General features: G+C 38.8%; 2 protein-coding genes across 7 annotated transcripts in view; one reads left to right on the top strand and one right to left on the bottom strand.

The window, feature by feature from the left end:
- Positions 1-15499, top strand: part of RFC3 (replication factor C subunit 3) — a 250751-nt gene that overhangs the window by 24662 nt on the left and 210590 nt on the right. For 2 of the 4 annotated variants that reach the window (XM_070380434.1, XM_070380433.1), the window contains exons 3-4: positions 10986-11205; positions 11291-11388. The exons of the other annotated variants lie outside the window; for them this stretch is intronic. The gene's annotated coding sequence lies outside the window, so the exon portion shown is untranslated. The remainder of the gene's footprint in view (positions 1-10985; positions 11206-11290; positions 11389-15499) is intronic. 4 annotated transcript variants of the gene reach the window in all.
- Positions 1-15499, bottom strand: part of STARD13 (StAR related lipid transfer domain containing 13) — a 492819-nt gene that overhangs the window by 414406 nt on the left and 62914 nt on the right. The gene's annotated exons all lie outside the window — the stretch shown is intronic.

The following is a 15499-nucleotide window of genomic DNA, read 5'->3' as shown; positions in this document are numbered from 1 at the left end:
TGACCAACCTAGACAGCATAGTAAAAAGCAGAGACATTACTTTGCCGACAAAGATCCATCTAGTCAAAGCTATGGTTTTTCCAGTAGTCATGTATGGATGTGGGAGTTGGACTATAAAGAAAGCTGAGCACCGAAGAACTGATGCTTTTAAACTGTGGTGTTGGAGAAGACTCTCGAGAGTCCCTTGGACTGCATGGAAAACCAACCAGTCCATACTAAAGGAGATCAGTCCTGAATATTCATTGGAAGGACTGATGCTAAAGCTGAAACTCCAATACTTTGGCCACCTGATGCGAAGAACTGACTCATTTGAGAAGACCCTGATGCTGGGAAAGATTGAAGGCAGGAGGAGAAAGGGACAACAGAGGATGAGATGGTTGGATGGTATCACCAACTCAATGGGCATGAGTCTGGGTTAACTCCGGGAGTTGGCGATGGACAGGGCGGCCTGGTGTGCTGCAGTCATGGGGTCGCAAAGAGTCGGATATGATTGATCAACTGAACTAAACTGAACTTAAGGTGGGCTTTCAGTTTTTAAAAGGTTTTTCCCTCATAAATACTACATTATGAAATATCAGCTGTTTAATATTGTTGTACTTAAAAAATCAAGAGGCTCATCAGGTATGAGAAGGGAAGGAGTCTGTGTGTTTTCCTGTATCTAAATTTTACCTGAATAAAACAAGAAGGGAATTATTAATAACCAATAATGCAATGAAGCAAAAGGATATAAATAATCACAATTATTGATAATAACATAAGCTCCAGAGTAGAGAACCCAGAAAAGACCCACACAGATTTAATCAACTGATCTTTGACAAGGGAACACAAGCAATTCACTGAAGAAATGATAGTCTTCTCAACAAATGGTGCTGGAACAATTGGACATCTGCATGGAAAAAATATATAAATCTAGAAATAGACTTTACAGCTTTTGCATAATTGACTCAAGAAGGATCCTAGACATAAATTTAAAACACAGAACTATAAAACTCTTAGAGGGTAACATATAAGACAATCTAGATGACTTTGACTTGTATGATGACTTTTTAGACATAACACCAAAAGCATAATCCAGGAAAAAAAGTTAAAAATTCAAAACTTCTGCTCTGTGAATGACACTGTTAAGAGAATGAAAAGATCAGATAAAAATAACTTGAAAAATATATATCTGATGAAAGACTGATATTTAAAGTAGAGAACCTTAGCATGCAACAGTAAGAAAACAACCCAATTTTAAAATGTCCAAAGAACTTGAACACCAAAGAAAATATACCTTGACAAAATTTCATAAATATATGAAAAGATACCCAACATTATCTTCCAAGGGGATCACAAATTAAGCCAACGATGACATGCAACTACATACCTGTTAGAATGGCTAAAATTCAAAGTATTGACAGTACTAAACAGTGGTGAGGATATGAAGAAAGAAGAACTCTTTTCCATTAATGGTGAGAATGCAAAATGGTAAAGCTTTGGAAGATAGTTTGACAATTTCTGACAAAATGAAACATACTCTTACCATATAATCTTGCAGTCGTGCTCCTCAATATTTACCCAGATGGAAAACTTATGTCCACACAGAAATCTGCATGCAAATGTTTATTTCAGCTTTGTTCATAATTGCCAAAACTTGGAAGCAACCAAGATATACTTCAGAAGGTGAATGAAATAAGCTGTGGTGCATCCAGACAATGGAATATTACACAGCATTTAAAAGAAATGAGGTACCAAGTCATAAAAAGACATGAAGAAACTTATATATGTAGTGCCAAAGGGAAAGAATGCAATTTGAGAAGGCTACATACTGTATGTTTCCAGCTATATGACATCCTGGAAAAAAACAAAATAATGGAGACAAATGAAAAGATAAGTGGTTGCAAGGAATTCTGGAGGAAAGATAGAGCCATGAATTGGTGGAGCACAGGTGATTTTCAGAGCAGTGAAACTATTCTGTATGATACTATAATGCGGATATATATCATGAAATTTTTGTCAAAATCCATAGAATGTACGACAGAAAGAGTGAACCCTAATGTAAACGGTGGATTTCAGTTAATATGTTAATAGTGACTAATCAGTTGCAATAAATGTACCACATGAATGAAAGATGTTGATGATAGGGAAAATAGTGTTGGGATAGGGAAAGAGGGAGACATGAGGTATTTGGGAACTCTGTCCTTTCCACACAGTTTTTCTGGAAACCTAAAATTGGACTAAAAATAAAGCCTATTAATTTAAAAATGCATTTTAAAAACCACATGTAAACCTCCCCCCAAAAAAAGAACTCCGCATTTATAAAAGAATGTGAAGGAGGTAGATGAGTTGTAATAATCGAAGGAAATCAGTTTGATTCAAGGCCAGTATGGCCCCACTTTGTACCTCCAGAAGCAATATAGACTGTTGTTATCATGACCTTAGACTTAGAAAATACACACACACACACAGACACACACACACACACACATATATATAAAATGTCCAACTCCCAGGGGAATACAAAAATTATCGAAACTATCATAACTGAATACTTCTTAAGCCCAACTCTTAAGCTCAACTTTAATATTCATTCAAAAATTACAATTGCAGTGGCCTTAAGGACATATTAATGTTCTCCTGTTTAATTTTGAACTTGCTAAACAAGTTTAAATAAGTTAGAATTTGATTTATTAAAATACATCATAAAAGTGAGAAAATTTTCTAGACAATTTTTAAATTAGCTTTCCCTCATGCCCATTTTCCCTGTAATTTAGCTTTTGAGAACAGAAGGCTATTTGTTAGACTATTTCAGTATTTATCACTCCTTCATTAGAATTCCTATCCCAAAATGATTATAGAAAAAATTTTCTGAGGATAGTCACCCAAAGCTTTTCCCACCATAATCCTGTAGGATTTGAAAAAAATTTGAAAAACTTTCTAATCAGTGTATTTTTAGGATATCATTGGACTCCCAGTGGACCCAAGATCAACTCTATAGCTGTTTTGGTAGTTAGTTATTGTAATACGGTAACCCTGTAACAGATTACATAAAAATAAAAGTTTACCAACAGTATCCTTTTGAATTTGTTAGGTCTCAGTAAGACTTTTATTTCCGTTGTGTTGTCAAGGTATTTCAGTTGATGTATTTTTCATCCCATTTTACATATATAGTACATAATTTCAAACCATGAATATTTATAATACCAAAGTAACTAACTTATGGAAGGAGGAATTTATTATTAATTAACTCAGAAGGAATTGATTATTTTTAAAGCTACAGTACTTCATGGTAAAGATAATAACATTGAAAATGAATGATTTGATGAATAACTGCACTTGAGTACAACAGTGCTAGGCACATACATATAAATAGGTAATTGAAGAATGGAAGACTGAATGAGTGAACGAATATGTACTCCTTAATAGGAGAGGCCAAGAGGAGCTACCCCACGTCCAAGGTAAGGAGCAGCGGCTGCGCTTTGCTGGAGCAGCCGTGAAGAGATACGGCACGTCCAAGGTAAGAGAAACCCAAATAAGATGGTAGCGCTGAGAGAGGGCATCAGAGGGCAGACAGACTGAAACCACAATCATAGACAGCTAGCCAGTCTGATCACACAGACCATAGCTTGTCTGACTCAATGAAACTAAGCCATGCTGTGTGGGGCCACCCAAGACGGATGGGTCATGGTGGAGAGGTCTGACAGAATGTGGTCCACTGGAGAAGGAATGGCAAACCACTTCAGTATTCTTGCCTTGAGAACCCCATGAACAGTATGAAAAGGCAAAAAGATAGGAAACTGAAAGATGAATTCCCCAGGTCAGTAGGTGCCCAATATGCTACTGGAGATCACTGGAGAAATAACTCCAGAAAGAATGAAGGGATGGAGCCAAAGCAAAAACAACACCCAGCTGTGGATGTGACTGGTGTTAGAAGCAAGGTCTGATGCTGTAAAGAGCAATATTGCATAGGAACCTGGAATGTTAGGTCCATGAATCAAGGCAAATTGGAAGTGGTCAAACAGGAGATGGCAAGAGTGAATATCAACATTCTAGGAATCAGCGAACTAAGATGGACTGGAATGGGTGAATTTAACTCAGATGACTGTTGTTTATCTACTACTGTGGGTAGGAATCCCTTAGAAAAAATGGAGTAGCCATCATGGTCAACAAGAGTCTGAAATGCAGTACTTGGATGCAATCTCAAAAACGACAGAATGATCTCTGTTCGTTTCCAAGGCAAACCATTCAATATCATGGTAATCCAAACCTATGCCTCAGCCAGTAACACTGAAGAAGCTGAAGTTGAACGGTTCCATGAAGACCTACAAGACCTTTTAGAACTAACACCCAAAAAAGATGTCCTGTTCATTATAGGGGACTGGAATGCAAAAGTAGGAAGTCAAGAAATACCTGGAGTAACAGGCAAATTTGGCCTTGGAGTACAGAATGAAGCAGGGCAAAGGCTAATAGAGTTTTGCCAAGAGAACACACTGGTCATAGCAAACACTCTCTTCCAACAACACAAGAGAAGACTCTACACATGGACATCACCAGATGGTCAACACTGAAATCAGATTGATTATATTCTTTGCAGCCAAAGATGGAGAAGCTCTATACAGTCAGCAAAAACAACACCGGGAGCTGACTGTGGCTGGGATCATAATTGCCAAATTCAGACTTAAATTGAAGAAAGTGGGGAAAACCACTAGACCATTCAGGTATGACCTAAATCAAATCCCTTATGATTATACCTATTATATCATACCTATCAAATCCTTATATGATTATGTGGAAGTGACAAATAGATTAAGGGACTAGATATGATAGAGTGCCTGATGAACTATGGACACAGGTTCATGACATTGTACAGGAAACAGGGTTCAAGAACATCCCCAAGAAAAAGAAATGCAAAAAAGCAAAAGGGCTGTCTGAGGAGGCCTTACAAATAGCTGTGGAAAGAGAAGCAAAAAAAAAAAAGGAGAAAAGCAAAGATTTACCCATTTGAATTCAGAATTCCAAAGAATAGCAAGGAGAGATAAGAAAGCCTTCCTCAGTGATCAATGCAAAGAAATAGAGGAAAACAACAGAATGGGAAAGACTAGAGATCTCTTCAAGAAAATTAGAAATACCAAGGGATCATTTCATGCAAAGATGGGCTCGATAAAGGACAGAAATGGTGTGGACCTAACAGAAGAAGAAAATGTTAAGAAGAGGTGGCAAGAATACACAGAAGAACTGTACAAAAAAGATCTTCACGACCAATATAGTCACGGTGTGATCACTCACCTAGAGCCAGACATCCTGGAATGTGAAGTCAAATGGGCCTTAAAAAGCATCACTATGAACAAAGCTAGTGGAGGTGATAGAATTCCAGTTGAGCTATTTCAAATGCTGGAAGACGATACTGTGAAAGTGCTGCATGCAGTATGCCAGCAAATTTGGAAAACTCAGCAGTGGCCACAGGACTGGAAAAGGGCTGTTTTCTTTCCAGTCCCAAAGAAAGGCAATGCCAAAGAATGCTCAAACTACTGCACAATTGCACTCATCTCACACGCTAGTAAAGTAATGCTCAAAATTCTCCAAGCCAGACTTCAGCAATACATGAATGATAGACTTCCAGATGTTCAAGCTGGTTTTAGAAAAGGCAGAGGAACCAGAGATCAAATTGCCAACATCTGCTGGATCATCGAAAAAGCAAGAGTTCCAGAAAAACATCTACTTCTGCTTTATTGACTATGGCAAAGCCTTTGTGTGGATCACAACAAACTGGAAAATTCTGAAAGAGGTGGGAATACAAGACCACCTGACCTGCCTCTTGAGAAACCTGTATACAGGTCAGGAAGCAACAGTTATAACTGGACATGGAAGAACAGACTGGTTCCAAATAGGAAAAGGAGTACGTCAAGGCTGTTTATTATCACCCTGTTTATTATCACCTTCCTTATTTAACTTATATGCAGAATACATCATGAGAAATGCTGGGCTGGAAGAAGCACAAGCTGGAATCAAGATTGCAGGGAGAAATATCAATAACCTCAGATATGTAGACACCACCCTTATGGCAGAAAGTGAAGAGGAACTAAAGAGCCTCTTGATGAAAGTGAAAGAGTAGAGTGAAAAAGTCGGCTTAAAGCTCAACATTCAGAAAACGAAGATCATGGCATCTGGTCCAAAAACTTCATGGCAAATAGATGGGGAAACAGTGGCTGACTTTATATTTTTGGGCTCCAAGATCACTGCAGATGGTGATTGCAGCCATGAAATTAAAAGACACTTACTCCTGGAAGGAAAGTTATGACCAACCTAGGCAGCATATTAAAAAGCAGAGACATTACTTTGCCAACAAAGGTCCATCTAGTCAAGGCTATGATTTTTCCAGTAGTCATGTATGGATGGGAGAGTTGGACTATAAAGAAAGTTGAGTGCCAAAGGATTGATGCTTTTGAACTGTGGTGTTGGAGAAGACTCTTGAGAGTCCCTTGGACTGCAAGGAGATCCAACCAGTCCATCCTAAAGGAAATCAGTCCTGGGTGTTCATTGAAAGGACTGTTGTTAAAGCTGAAACTCCCAGTTTTGGCCACTTGATGTGAAGAGCTGACTCATTTGAAAAGACCGTGATGTTGGGAAAGATTGAAGGCAGGAGGAGAAGGGGACGACAGAGGATGAGATGGTTGGATGGCATCACTGACTCAATGGACATGAGTTTGGGTAAACTCCGGGAGTTGGTGATGGACAGTGAGGCCTGGTATGCTCTGGTTCATGGGGTCGCAAAGAGTCAGACACAACTGAGCGACTGAACCAAACTGAAACTTAACAAGGGAAGATTACTGACATTTATTGAGTATCTACTAGGCAGAGGCATTCATTATCATGAAACACCACAGTCAATTCTCATACAAGCAATTAAAGATGAGAAAACTGAGACTGAGAAAGGTTAAGCTGATTTTTCAAGGTTACACAGCTATTAAATAGCAAGGTGGAAAGCAAACTTGGAAGTGTTTTTGACCCTTATTATATTTTATTTGTTCTATATTGCCTTAGAGAGTTGACTATGGAGATGTGAACATTTATGAATGAATGAATTATGAATTTATGAATGAACATTTATGAATTCTCAAATATCGGTTAAAAAAAGCCTTTTCTTCTCCATGTTTTGATCTCTGTTCTTTGCCCAGTAAAAGAAAGTTGAATTAAGAATATGCTAACTGTCCTTACATAACCTCAGAGAGCCCTGACCTCTCTGGTTCCACACAGCATATGGATGCCAATGTCCAGAGTGCCCTGAGATGGGCCCCCAACCTAACTTCTTTCTCAAGGAAGTTTCTAACTAAGCTATGAGAAAGAATTTCATTTTCAAAGAGAAACTTGTTAACCTACATCTATTTCTAATTGATGTAAAACAAGAACTGGGATCACGTTTCTCATATCTCTAACCTAGTTTCAGCCTCCACCAATTCAAACTTTTCCTGGGAAGGTCAGTATAGTGGGGATGAGCAGAGACTTTTTTCAGCATCACCTCCTCTAATCCACTCCTTTTTGCCCTGAAAGTTTTCTGTGAACTCTGTTTTGAGATGCCGTTCAAATTTCATTAATTTCATAGACCTACTGACACCAGAAAGATTGTTTCAGTTGCTTTGTGTTTTCTTTTGCTACTTGAAGTCAACAGAGTTTACTTTACAAAAACTATCACTGTTAGTCAACTTTAATAATCATAAACCTAGTGATAGTCGCATATCTATTATAATCCAAATGGACACATGGAAACAAACATTATTATTGGTGTGAACCTTTGAACCCTGACTAACTCATATGCATTAAGAGTTGACATTATGTGAAGGAATTATCAATGGAAAGATTGTCCTACCGAAGAATCTCTAGCTGACATTCCCATTTAGGACCAAAATGTGCCTTATTTCCCACTTTTCTTTCAGCACTGGGTGCTGAAGTGGCTTCTTAGTCTTTGCACAGCTTTATCTCAGACTTTTGATGGCTCTAACAGTTGAGTCTGTACTTCCTTTACATTTTGACAGACAGGCTTTTCTCTGTTTTTATACTTCAGCATCAGTCAACCCCTAACCATGATAAATAATAACCTTGTATGCTCCTTGTTCTCTTTTCTGATGTTTAGGAAAAGGCACCATTAACCCTTGACGTTCAAGAAAATACACCAATGCATCTATTTCCCTGTTACAGCCCCACTAGAGTGAATTTCAGCAACTTATATCTTCAAACCATATGCCACTGCACCCAAATGTGGATTAATAAAATGTGGCACATATATAGGATGGAAGATTATTTCACCTTAAAATGAATGAAAGTCTGGTATACACTGCACAGTGGATGAACCCTGAAGACATTATATTAAATGAAATAAGCCTGACTCAAAAGGACTAATACTGTAGGATTCCAATTATATGAGGTACTTGGGTGACCAGCTTCATAGAGACAGAAGATAGAATGGTGATTGGAGAAATGGAGTGAAGGAGCCAGTGCTAAATGAGTACGGTTTCAGTTTGGGAAGATAAAAAATGTTTAGAAATGAATGGTGGTGATGGCTGCACAATAATGTGAATCTATTTAATGCTACAAACTGTACACCTAAAAATGGTTAACATGGTAAATTTTATGTTGTATGTTTTTACCACAATAAAAAGTAAAAACTTGAAAAAAAAACAAAAATACAACTGGAAATGACTAAAGAAATTTAAGAACGTATATTTAAGAAAAGCACTTTTGTTATTCAGTCAATAAATACTCTATTTTTTAAAGATAAGAAAGGGAAGAGATTAATATATTAAACCTTATTTTAATAGGTCAGAAGTGAGGCCACAAGAGGTTAAAATTCTGAGTTAAGAAAACAATATGGCAGAGCTACAACTAGAACTCCTACAGAACTAGGACAGCTACAACTACAACTGTGACTCCCAAACCAGAACCTTTCTATTCCCACAGAATCAATTCCCTTTCTTTTTGTAATAGCTGATATTTTTGATACATAGTCCTTAGAATAAAGGAAGGATGGCTAAACTTCTGGCAAAAATATTAGTAGGTTTCCTTAGTATTGCATTACTTACAGCTGAATAATGTTCCCAGGCCTGCTGCCCTCTTGATAGTCAGAATAAGGCATCTTGACCAACATGCCATTTAGTGGAAGAGCCAGATGTTAGATGAGCACACAGACCAGTTATCTGGTCCTTTTAGTCTTGTTAATTAGTTGGTAAATCAGACATCCAAAGTTGTGCAACGTATTTTGGTGAGGGATGGCCACAGTGTACTTATGATCATAATGTATGAATTCTAGCATGTGCATTGACCTCTGAGGGAATTTCCCCTCTCCCATCCTACCTTGGGTGAACTTGCTCTGACATTAGTTCTCACTTGAGACTTCTGTCAATCACTCAGAATTTGTGCTTGTGACAGCAGTGATGCTCTCCACTTCTCCCTATTTGACTAATTTTCATATAATATTAAACACGTTCCTTGTAGTTAAAATCTTGCAGCACTAGAGTCTTCATCTGACTCTTGATCAGCAGTAATGGAGTTATATAAAACTGCCATGTCCAGAAGCCAGGCCATCATGTGAATTGCTTTATCATCTTGTCTCTAATCCTAACGTCAGCCCTGCAAAATGGGCTGGATTATTTTCATTCTGAAGATTATAAAACACTCAGATTAAAATGGTTTTATATGATTCCTTATAAACAACTACCTACATACCCTTGAATTCTTCTGCTTCTCACTCATTATAGTCATTGCTGGTTCTTAAACATTTCTTTAGTGCTCCTAACTCCCAGATATCATTCAGATCTTTCCTCTACACTACACCTGCCTAAACTCAGGTCAGTTCAGTTCAGTCGCTCAGTCGTGTCTGACTCTTTGCGACCCCATGAATCTCAGCACGCCAGGCCTCCCTGTCCATCACCAACTCCCGGAGTTAACCCAGACTCACGTCCAGCGAGTCAGTGATGCCATCCAGCCATCTCATCCTCTGTCGTCCCCTTCTCCTCCTGCCCCCAATCCATCCCAGCATCAGAGTCTTTTCCAATGAGTCAACTCTTCGCATGAGGTGGCCAAAGTACTGGAGTTTCAGCTTTAGCATCAGTCCTTCCAAAGAAATCCCAGGGCTGATCTCCTTCAGAATGGACTGGTTGGATCTCCTTGCAGTCCAAGGGACTCTCAAGAGTCTTCTCCAACACCATAGTTCAAAAGCATCAATTCTTCGGCGCTCAGCCTCCTTCACAGTCCAACTCTCACATCCATACATGACCACAGGAAAAACCATAGCCTTGATTAGACGGACCTTTGTCAGTAAAGTAATGTCTCTGCTTTTCAATATGCTATCTAGGTTGGTCATAACTTTCCTTCCAGGAGTAAGCGTCTTTTAATTTCATGGCTGCAGTCACCATCTGCAGTGATCTTGGAGCCCAAAAAAATAAAGTCTGACACTGTTTCCCCATCTATTTCCCATGAAGTGATGGGACCAGATGCCATGATCTTAGTTTTCTGAATGTTGAGCTTTAAGCCAACTTTTTCACTCTCCACTTTCACTTTCAAGAGGCTTTTTAGTTCCTCTTGACTTTCTGCCATAAGGGTGGTGTCATCTGCATATCTGAGGTTATTGATATTTCTCCCTGCAATCTTGATTCCAGCTTATGTTTCTTCCAGTCCAGCGTTTCTCATGATGTACTCTGCATATAAGCTAAATAAGCAGGGTGACAATATACAGCCTTGACATAGTCCTTTTCCTTTTGGAACCAGTCTGTTGTTCCATGTCCAGTTAGAAACAGGGTGACAATATACAGCCTTGACATAGTCCTTTTCCTTTTGGAACCAGTCTGTTGTTCCATGTCCAGTTCTAACTGTTGCTTCCTGACCTGCCTAGACTAGTGCTTCTCAAATTTTAATGTGAACCTTTAGTATTACCTGCATATCTGGCTAAAATGAAGATTTTGATTCAGTAGGTCTAGGGTGGAACGTGAAATCTTGCTTGTCTAATGTTTTTTCAGATGCTGCCAGTGAGACTGATCCTCAAATCATAGCTTGAGAAGCAAGATTCTAAAGCTGTGCTTCCAGTATGGAAACCTTTAACTACATATGGCTGTCAAGCATTTGCAGTGTGCTAGTCTGAAGTGATCACTTTCGCGTGTGTGTGCTCAGTCATGTCCGACTGTTTGCGACCGTATGTACTAAAGACCCCCAGGCTCCTCTGTCCATGGAATTTTCCAGGCAAGAATACTAGAGTGGTTTACCATTTACTTCTTCAGGGGATCTTCCTGACCTAGGGACTGAACTTGCATCTTCTGCATTGCAGGCAGATTATTTACCACTGAGCCATCAGGGAAACCCAGTCTGAACTGAGATATGCAGCAAATGTACACACTGGATTTTGAAGACTTAGTCTAAAACAATGTGAGTAAAATACCTAATTTATATTGATTGCATGTTAAAATACTTTGAACATGTTGGGTTAAATGTAATGCATTATTAAAATCAACATTGCCCATTTGTTTTTTTTTTTTTCTTTTAAATTGACTCCTGGAATATTTAAATTTGCACATGTGGCTAATGTCTTTCCATTGAACAACACTGCTGTAGAGAATCCTGAATCTCCTCCACTCATTCAAATGTCTCTTCTTTAAGACCTGGATCAAGTAACCTTCCTCTAGTGTTTTCCTTATGTTCTCACCTCACGTGACCTCTCCTACTCTTCTAGCTCCCAGGGCCCATTTGTCATTTAGCACACACTGCCTTGTGTTGCCTATATCTTGCTGGCTAGGCAGTGAGTTCCTGAAATTCCAAGCTTATATATCATTACTTATTAGATTGTATCTTATTCCTCTTTGCTTGACAACCCCTAGAAAAGAACCTACTTTCTAATAGATTTTCAGTGGTGGCTGCCGAATAAATTAGCCCTAAAAATCTTCTGTGACTTTGTATGTCTCAAAGTGCTAAGCACTATGCAATTAAAAAAGAAAGGTCTAAATTAAAGTGTGAATCAGTTCCAGCCAACTTCAGTGCAATGATCACTGTGTTCTTGGGGCTGCCTGACCTGCTGTCCTCTCTGCTAAGAGAATTCTCCATAACTGTAATAGAAACCTAATCAAAACATAATTAGGAAGGCAAACTACTGTAAAAAGCCATCATATAATGCATTCTAACAAGAGATTGGGGGATTATCTGCACCACTGGTTTCCTCCTTTAGGATAATTAAACGTTGATTGAAAGAGAATTGCTTAAAAATAAAGAAGGTGACTGCTTCTCTTCAGTACGATTGTCGTAATTGAAATGAGGAATTTGAGAAGGCCCTTGGCTAGAAGTAAGGGGCATGTTCCAAATGTTATGTCAGACAGGATTTAAGAAGCATTTACTCATCTTCAGTTTGAGGTTCAAGGATCGTTGCCTTCTAATGTACTTCCTGGTAAACATTCATTCATTCATTCGTTTATTCTTCACTCACCCACTTTCTCACTCACTTATTTACCCCTTCACTTAATTCAACAGGCTTACTTCTTCACCCAGCAATCTATGGAGCACCTACAGTAAGTCAGGTACTGGTGAACCAGGATTCATGAGGCAGTTCAGTGCAAGAGACAGACACCCATAACATCTTAAATAAAAATGAGCTTTCAGATGATTCTCTTTCCCTGCTAATTTCTGAACTAGGTCTGGTACCTTGTTTAATTTTCTGACCAACCATTCATACCCCAGTATCACTATGCAGTTTGGAAAAAAATAATTTTATGTCCTCAAAGCATTTTGAAAGGGGCATTAAACATATCTAGTCCCAAAGATGCTTTGAGGACCTACTATTTTTTTTTCCAGACTACAATTTTTTAAAAAAGGTCCTTGGCACTTGTATACTACTACTACTACTAAGTCATTTCAGTCATGTCCGACTCTGTGCAACCCCATAAATGGCAGCCCACCAGGCTTCCCCGTCCCTGGGATTCTCCAGGCAAGAACACTGGAGTAGGTTGCCATTTCCTTCTCCAGTGCATGAAAGTGAAAAGTGAAAGTGAAGTCGCTCAGTTGTGTCCAACCCTCAGCAACCCGTGGACTGCAGCCTTCCAGGCTCCTCCGTCCATGGGATTTTCCAGGCAAGAGTACTGGAGTGGGGTGCCATTGCCTTCTCCAGGCACTTGTATAACAGAGCAATATTATGGAAAATAGTCCCTTAATACTTTTGTGTTCATTTCATTTTTAAGACATGCCTGATTCCTGTCAATAGCATCCTCCTCCAAGAGCTTTCTGCCTGCTCTGGTCTCAGTTGCCATAGAGCTCAAGAGGTTCTTCTGCCCCTGCAAGGCAAGGGCAGATAAATTAGTCAGAATCCGCATCTCAGAGAACTCTACCTGTCATTCACTGCATCCATCCACTCTAACTTCTGGGTGTAAGGTCCAGCTAATAGTACCTGAAGTGATATTGTAGACTACTAAAGAAAATTCTCACTGTTGGAACTTTATTTATAGAAAAGGAAAGAAATGCCAGTTTGAGAACTAATTTTCCATTAAAAAATGCTTATTTGCCTGTGTTACATGCATGTATCAGTGGATGAGATTGTATGACCTCTATTAGAATATAAGTTCTTGCAGGGCAGGAGTCTTGTGTTTTTCCACATGTAGTGCTCAGTAAGGTTTTACACAGTGTGCTCAGAATGGTTTTATAAATTGAAACAATATCTATGACACATAAGCTAGGCATGATGGAAGGGAAAGGCATTAATATTTCTGAGTCTCATTTCACCACTGTCATCAGGACAAATTTAACAATTCTTTCTCAGAAAAAAAAATCTATTTGATATCCCACTATAATCATATTCTTTGAGAAAAATGATTCTGTTCATTTTTCAGGGGCTACACATGGCTGTGTATTTGAGGAGCTCCCTGTAGCCAGGCTTCATATGACAGTCATTAATCCAGTGATGACTTTGGAACAGGAAAAAATTAATTTCTTGCCCTGAGATAGATGGAGAAAGAAGAGAAACATAAAAATCTATTATTTGGACAGCTTTAAGCTCTGACCTACTTAAGAAAGCTAATGCAATAGTGATGTTCATTCATTAATTAAAATTCTTTCAGTGTGCATTTTATATTAATCATGTATTTTATATTCATATTATGCATTAGGCTTGGATGTCCATATTACTAACACTGATAATTAAAGATCTGCCAGAAGCCTGCTTTTTAGCAACGTAGTTTGGAATCATAGGAAGCCAATATCTGGCATATAATTTGTTACCTATACTGAAGATTTTTTCCTCACCCAAATTTAATCAGAATTAGTTCACTTTATTTTAGTTAAAAAGCAATGAAGCCAAATGGTTTGAGACTAGTGAACAGATTTTTAAAATTCAGCTTTAAAAGATTCTTTTTTTAGTTATTCAAGCATATAAATCAAATCATCTTTCGTATTCAAAATATGAAAATAATTATTAAAATTTGTACCAGTTTTCAAGCCATTGTTTTATACCCTATATGTTTAATTCAATTTTTTTTTTTTTGCCATAATTTATCCCCAAATCCGAAAGGTTTATTTCAGATCTGAGATCAGGAGGGAGTCATAAGATAATTAGAAAGAAATATAGTGTGGCTTAGTAGACTGATGATGGGATAGAACCCTAAGGCTTCATGCCCTTGCCAGGGATTAACTATTTACAGGAAATGGGAGACCCCAGGCATCAGAGGTGCAGTTGTGAGCCCTGATAATCTAACACTTTGGAACAAGAATGTCTTTTGAGGACTTAAAAGAATCATTTTATAAGGGGAGCAAAAAAGAAATACTTTAAGATCATAGGGCTTGTTAATAGCTAGCTCCTGATTCCATCCCAGGCCACCTTTTTGGCACCAGGGTACGCTGAGAACTTGAAAAAATCGAATGCATTGAAAAAGTTTTGTTTGTTGAGAAAATTTTTGACAAAATTCAACAGATGTTTATTGATTACTTTCTACCAAGTGGAACTAATACAGCCCTAACTCTGAACCCTTTCAAAAAGTTCTGCCCTGTATATGGGCTGGAGTCTATTGGAAAGAGAACTAGATTGGGAATGGTTCGGCTCAGAACATTATCAGGAGAAAATGGAAAGCCAGTGGGACTACGGAATGGTGCCGGGCAGCTGATAGAGGAATGGGAAGATTCCTGAGATGCTTGGCAGCACAAGGGGTCAACATTCCAGGGCTGAGGATCTGTTTGTGTGTGTGTAAACCATGACAAGGACGTTCACCAAATTGTGGAGTGGAGGATGTTAACTTTTCTTAAACTCTCAAGACCTAACCTCAGCTTTTCCACTTCCTCTGCACTCAGGGCTTACCTGTTGGCTTAGACAGTAAAGAGCCTGCCTACAGCGTGGGAGACCCTGGTTCCATCCCTGGGTTGGGAAGATCCCCTGGAGAAGGAAATGGTAACCCACTCTGGTCTTCTTGCCTGGAAAATCCCATGGATGGAGGAGCCTGGCAGGCTACAGTCTGTGCGGTCGCAGAGTCGGACACGACTGAGCGACTTCCATTTCACTTTCACTGTACCC

Source organism: Bos mutus, chromosome 12 (genome assembly GCF_027580195.1).
Source record: "Bos mutus isolate GX-2022 chromosome 12, NWIPB_WYAK_1.1, whole genome shotgun sequence".
NCBI classification, from domain to species: Eukaryota; Metazoa; Chordata; class Mammalia; order Artiodactyla; family Bovidae; genus Bos; species Bos mutus.
This window is presented reverse-complemented; position numbering and strand designations above follow the sequence as displayed.